Source organism: Asparagus officinalis, chromosome 4 (genome assembly GCF_001876935.1).
Source record: "Asparagus officinalis chromosome 4, Aspof.V1, whole genome shotgun sequence".
NCBI classification, from domain to species: domain Eukaryota; kingdom Viridiplantae; phylum Streptophyta; class Magnoliopsida; order Asparagales; family Asparagaceae; genus Asparagus; species Asparagus officinalis.
This window is the reverse complement of record NC_033797.1, coordinates 104450886-104458663: the sequence shown is the minus strand read 5'-3', so window position 1 is coordinate 104458663 and position 7778 is coordinate 104450886.

The window sequence follows — 7778 nt, the reverse complement described above, 5'->3', positions numbered from 1 at the left end:
AAATTCATCAACCTCTTTGGCTTGAATTTAAATCTCCATCAAGTGACATGGCCAATTGAACTCCACGCATAATGCAAAAAATTCCTTCAGCTAATGTAGTCATTCATATTATCCACGATAGCCATGATCTTTTAATGAAACTCCAAGGCTTTTCATTTCCCGTTCGTTATTCCACTGTGACGCCTCAGGGTTCACACAAGGCTGCAGTCCCAGGTGAAACCCGGATTGTCAAACCTGCCAAGCACCAAACACCATGCTACGACATGTTTTACCATCACAATCACTATCTCTCTAGTGGAAACAATAAATAGGTGAAGGTACGGATAGGCAAAAATAGAAATAGAAATAGAACAACACCGAATGTACACAGAAGAAGCATATGAAAAATTAATAATGAGTCCAACTGGGATGAAATAGACATATCTCTGAGTCTGAACTGAATCTCAAATACAATGAGTCACATAAACAAAGTCTCATAATAGCTCTCAACTCTATGAAACAAAATACCAATCTAGATTCTAAAAATAATCAACTACATGTGGAGTTCTACAATAACTATAAAAATATGATAAGTAACTAAATGGACAACTAAGAAGTCCCATCAACCTGCGACTCTCCGTGCGCCAAACTCGCTGCCTGAAAGGGAGGAAAACAACGAGCATCAAAGCGCTAGCGAGATCATCACTACCTCTCCCCAGGGGAAGGGGTAGGAGTATATTAGAAAATAGAGTCAGTACATACATATATCAAATCATTCATATAACCCTCTATGAAACAAATAATCAATGATAAATACTCCAATCTTCAACATAAAGAATAATCATTTCATCTCAAATTACGTCTGAGTGACCTTCTCTAATATAAGAGGATATTAACAATTGCTAAAATAAATATATCTGCCATTCATAACGGGTGCATCAAAATCTCAAAGGAAATACCCTACTCACGGGAAATCTATCATGGAAGTAAAACTTATAACTGATCAATTATCTATGTGTGTATCATCTTGTACTATAGCGATACTTCTGTAATGCTCGTTACTCAATTGCTCTGCGGTAATAGGGTTTATTATTTTCCTATTCCGGATACATATAATAACGATACTGTTGTAATACTCTTACTCAATCGTTCTGCGGCAATAGGGTTTATTTTTATCCTATTCCGGATACATGTAATAACGATACTATTGTAATACTCTTACTCAATCGTTCTGCGGCAATAGGGTTTATTATTTTTCTATTCCGGATACATGTAATAACGATACTATTGTAATACTCTTACTCAATCGTTCTGCGACAATAGGGTTTATCTTCCTATTTCTGAATATGTATAGAACATCATTATTTATATGTGTTTATCAATTTAACTCGTGTCAAAAGTATGTCAATCTAACATAATATAGCATACATGCACAAATCTTGGTGTGCGTGTCCACATCTGAAGTCCACCATCATCCCAGGTATTAAACAACTCTTAATCATTATAATATAACAGTACAAGATTGAGAAACTCTCTCAAAAATAACAAACAAGAGCGAAACTCAAGAAACCTTTACGTAATATATCAATTTATTTCAAATCAGCACATCTGCAGTTTTCTGCAGAACATATCATTAGTAATTTGAGAATATCTTTCTCTGGACAAACTCTTTTTAAGAATAGTTTTTCGTTATTAGTAATTTGAGAATATCTTTCTCTGGACAAACTCTTTTTAAGAATAGTTTTTCGTTTTGGAAACTAAACTCATATAGATATCATTTGACACTGATTTGGTTCAGTTTGAAGTTCAAATGATATTTCTAATTTCCAGTTAAACATTTTATATATGCAGCAGATTTTCTGCAGAATATATCATTTGTAAATTGAGCATATATTTCTCTAGGAAAACTATCTTTAGGTGTGGTTTTCTATTTTGAAAACTAGATTCACATATATTTCAATTGGCATTAGTTTGGTTCAATTTAGATTTCATTTGTTATTTCAAATTTCTAGTTTAATAGTATATATGTGCAGCAGATTTTTAGCAGAACATAACAAGCATGATTATTTGCACAAGAAATCATATGTAAACCTTCAATCATGCACGAAACTTTAAAACAAAGAATAAGACATCTAAATTCAGATAAACAATATTTTAAATTATTTTTAGATCTTAAAATACTTCTGTAAATTCGTGCTTAATCTCTTTAACATGAAAAGACCTAGTCTTTATACATATATACAAAAGATCCAAGTTTTATACACAAATTAATTGATTAGGCTCTATAAAACTCATTAAAAACTCTTCAAAAATATTTTAAAAATTGGGAGGGGGATTACTAGAGATGATACTCGCCTGGGGTTGTAGGAAAACTTGTTAGAAGCAACGTCGAAGGAGATCTCCACTCCTAAAGCCAAAAATCAACAAAAAACCAACTTGAAAGCCTCCAATCTTCTCGAAGAATTCAAAATAGGGTTTATGGGGGTTTGGTGGCTGTTAGGGTTCTTAGATATGATAAAAGAAAGAAATTTTTATGAAAAATTTAGGTATTTATAGAGGCAAACTCGAAACAAACCTGTTTGACCCGAACCAGGAAACCTAGTCTGACTAGGAAAATAACCTTATGTATTTTGGCTGTAACTTTCTCATAAAACCTCAGAATAAGGTGATCTAAGACTTGTTTGAAAGCTGTTGAAGAGACCCACAACTTTGGTCTTTTACACTTTTCCAAATTCTAAATGCATCAGTGTGAAAAATATAAAAACTCATAACTGGTCATTATTCCCAGATTTTCACTCTTTTGGCTTTTGTGCATGTTTTGTGCATTTGCACTCATATTTTCACAAATATACATTGAATTGATCTCAAATCAATTCTTATCATATTCAAACATCAAATATATTATTTTTCACTATATAACATATTTATCATTATTTATCATAAAATATTCAAATTTACGGGGTTTTACATTCTTCCCCCTTAAAAGAATTTCGTCCCCAAAATTCTACAATCGCATCTCAAAGCTCAAAAAACTAGGAAAAAACAATAAAAAGGTGTAATTCATATTAAGAATTCCTTCTGAACCCATCTTATAGTATTAGCACAATGATATTTAAAGTTAACAACCTAGAATGCAAACATTCTCCCATAAATCCCTAATTAAACGAAATTGGTACGTCGAGCGAAATAATCCAAATAAGGAAACCCTCATGTATATACCATATGTTTTAAATGATTAAGGATCAGGTGGCAATATCTCCATTCTAGTATTAAAGATAAATATAAATGTGGCTAAACAACATAGATAAAGACTACTATCAAAGCATATAAGCATAAGAATGTATCAACATCATACATGTCCAAACTGGTGTGGGTAGTCGCGACGAACATCCTCCTCGTGTTCCCAAAAAAATCTCTTCGGCTCCTTGCTGGTTCCACTCAAATTTTATTAATGGAATGACTTTATTCCTAAGCTTTTTATTCTCTCTAGCAAGTATACATACCAAAATCTCTACGGTAGTCAAGTCATCCTAAATCTCAAACTCTGGTGAATCAATCACTCTCTGTTGCTCATCATCCCGCAGATGCTTCTTAAGCATCAAAACATGAAAGTGCTCATCATCCCGCAGATGCTTCTTAAGCATCAAAACATGAAAGACATCGTGTATACTCGACATCGATGCTGGAAGATCTAACCTGTAAGAAATAGCTCTAATGCGCTCGATGATCCTGAAAGGACTAACATATCTCGGGGTAAGCTTCCCTCGTCTACCGAATCGCTAAACGCCCTTCATCGGTGATACTTTCAACATAACTGAGTCTTCGACCTAAAACTCTAAAGGTCGTCTCCTCTGATTTGCATAGATCTTTTGCCGACTTTGCGCCGTAAGAATGCGCTCTCGAATCAATGCCACCTGCTTTGTGGTCTGTCTAACTAACTCTGGACCAATCAATAAACTATCCTCTGGCTCTGCCCAACATATAGGTGATCTGCAAGGTCTTCCGTACGAAGCTTCATACGGTGCCATCCCGATAGTAGCTTAATAACTATTATTATATGAAAATTCAATTAGTGGGATATGATCCTCCCAGCTACCCTAAAAATCTATAATGCACGCTCTCAGCATGTCCTCTAAGATCTGATTCACCCTCTCGGTCTGACCATCTGTCTGGGGTGAAAAACATTGCTAAATGACAATTGACTGCCAAAAGCATCCTGAAAACTCCTCCAAAAATAAGATGTGAAGCCTAAGCCCTGATCTAATACAATCGTCTCCGAAACTCCATGCAATCTAACAATCTCCCAAATAAAGATCCTCATATAGATATCTACCGTATAAGTCGTCATCATTGGTAAGAAATGTGTAGACTTAGTTAATCTGTCCACTATAACCCAAATAGAATCATTTTCTTTCTTTGACTTAGGCAACCCCACTATGAAATCCATGGAAATATTTGCCCACTTCCACTCAGGAATGGGTAAAAGCTTTAGGGTTCCTGCATGTTTCTGATGTTCTGCCTTAATTTGTTAACAGGTATAACACTTAACCACATAATCTGCAATCCCTCTGCGCATACCACTCCACCAAAAATACCTCTTCAGATCCTTGTATATTTTCCTTGTGCATGGATGTACTATATATCTGTTACGATGCGCCTAAACTGTCGCGAAATAAGCCATACCCTCCGGGTCTGTATCAAAACACCTCGTAGTCCTGCTAATGATGTGTCCACGTAAATGACAAATGTCGTATCACTGTTTAGAACTGTCAAAATTGTTATTGTAGTCTATCTAGCCTTAATAGTCTTAAAGGCTTCCTAGCACCCCGTGCCCAAAGAAAACTATACATCCTTCTTTGTAAGGTGTGTAAGTGGTATCACAATCTTCAAAAAGTCCTGAATGAACTTTCTCTCATACCATACTAAAACTACGAATCCCTGTAATGGTTCTTAGTGACTCCCAATCTAGTACAGCCTCAACAATGGCTGGATCCACTGTTATGCCCCACCTGCTGATGACATGGCCTAAAAATTTGATCTCTTATAGCCAAAACTCGTATTTGCTGAACTCAGTGTATCACTGATGCCTCTAATATTGACTGTCCGCTATCCCCGCAATGCCAATAGAGGATGCCGCTCGCGCTCTGACTCCGATCTCGAAAAGATAATGATGTCGTCAATAAAATGACTACGAACTGGTCCTAACATGGACTAAAAATCCGGTTCATCAAATCCATGAATACCGCGGGTGCATTGGTCAGCCCAAATAGCAAAACAAGAACTCAAAAGACCCATATCGAGTCACAAAATACGGTTTTAGAAATATCCATTTACCGCACTTGCAACTGAAAATAACTAGAACGAAGTGTTGGCCTTCTTGTTTTGATGATGTTTAACAAACAATTTACCACTAATGTTGTTTATCTAGTATTTGTGTTTTCTTATTTATTATAGACAAACAACGTTGTTGGAGGTTGGATGGAATAGAGCTTCAACGATCATATCCAATGGAGGTTTCCAAAGGAGGTTGGCGGAATGTCGGTAAAGCCTTGCTATTCAAAGTTCAAGATCCAAGTTCAAGCTTCATACGCGAGATTACCAAGTCAAGCTTATTGAAGATCAAGATCATTGCTTGGGTAATTTAGTTTAGGAATTTATATTATGTGTGTTAGTACTTTAAGCTCAATCATATACACACATACACGTTTTGGTTTTTGTATATATATAGTTATATATATACATATATGTTTTGGTTTGATAGTTTTCAAGTTTTACTATGAAACAATTGAATATAATTAGAAAACATATTTTTGTTTCATACTCGTATGCATATATATGGATTTCATCAATATCAATTTTAGTTAGTTAAATGAAATCATGTTTTAGTGCATTATATGTGTATTTTGATAAAATACTACATTCATTGTTTATAGACTTCATAACAATAGTTTACATCTTTCTTCAAGTCTATAAAATCATTTTGTAAAGTTTCAAAAATTGGTTTAGCCAAAATGTCAAAATTCACATGTTTACATTTTCGTGTTTTGGACTATTTTGTAAAATGATGATATTTTTCATTTGGGAAGTCCTTTTTTGAAACCAGTTATTGTAGCATGTTTATTATCATGTCTACAATCATTCCCCAAAGTTTTACATTTTTTGGAATTTATTTGATATTTTTAAACAGCATTTTAAAACCATCAAAACAGTTTTTGAATATGTCAGTTTTCGGTCGACCGAACCTGAGTTCTCGTGCTCACTGTGCGACAGAGAGTCTGTCGGTCGACCGGTCCGGTCGACCGAAAGCTCCATCGGTCGACCACACCGGTCGACCGACGATGATCCAGAAAGTTTTCTTCGTGGTTTTGCTCTCATCGGTCGACCGACGGGATTTTCGGTCGACCGACAATATAGCCGTTGCTTTTTAACGGCTCTTTCTCTGAGCTGTTTGCTGGGGTTTTTGGTCATTTCGTTTTGGGGTTTTTGGCTGAGCTTTGAGTGGGTATATATACCCCATTGCTGATGTCTTTTCAAGTTAACTAAGAGAGTTTTTAATCAAGTTTAATAAAGTTTTTAACAAGGGTTTTAGTTTGGTTTAAGTGTGTTTAAAAAGCTTTTAAGCAAATTGAGAGTTTGTTTTTGTGATTCAATTCTACAAGAGCTTGAGGAGATCATCTATTGGTGTTTGGGCATTCAACTATTCTCCCTCCAACTCTTGATATATTGAGAAGTTTTCTAAACTCTATTTCTAGCTTTTTTATATATTTGATTATCATTGTTATTAAGCTAGAACTACATTGAGTTTAGTTTTGATTTATATCTCTTTGTTCACACACAACCTATTGAGCTTATTGTATTTACATTCATAGTATAATTTAGGGTTGTGGGTTTGTGACATTGAGAGTGAGCTTAATTGAGTTCTCACCTTGTTTTGAGAACAATCATTTGTCATATTTGTGCTTATTGTGAGAATCACTTTGTAATACACTTGTACACCGAGTGAGGAGTGTGTGGTGAGAGTCGGGGATCGTCCCAAGAGGAGTGGCGTCGGTTGACGTGCCTAGGGAGAGGTTGTAACCGAGCACTTGAGGGAGACACGGCTAGGTCCAACACTTAGTGGGTGTAGAGTGTGATTGCAAGAGTGTGAGTTGTAGAGTTTTCGGTTAGCTAGAAAACCGAGTGTGTAGAAGAAGTTCCGGCTTCCAAACCGGATTGTGTTAGTGGATTTCTCCCCGGGAGTGGGGAGCGGAGACGTAGGACGGAAGGTCCGAACTCCGTGATCATATTGCTTGTTTGAGTGTGCTTTGGCGTTCATTCATATTTATGTTCATATCTTATATCGCCATTGTCATTAGCTCATTATCTATATCATCCACTATCTAGTTCATATTGTTTACCCTTGTGTTAGTTTATATATCCTTGCACATACATTGCATATATCTCTTTTATATCCTTGCATATATAGTTCATCATATAGGATATATTTCATTATTCATATTGCTTATCCTAGCTCATATATCTTGTTGTATTTCATACTTGCTAGGATAACTTGTTAATTAGTTTTAATTGGCATTTAATCGGATTAGATTAGCATAAGACCCTAATCACCCCCCCTCTAGGGTCTAACACGAAGATCAATCTTCGAGAAATGCTGCGCTCCCTTCAGCTAGTCAAACAAGTAATAAATCCTCGATAGTGTATTCGTGATCCAGAAAATGACCTTATTCAACTCACGATAATCGATACACAATCGCATGCTATAGTCCTTCTTCCCCACGAAAAAGACCTGTGCTCCCATG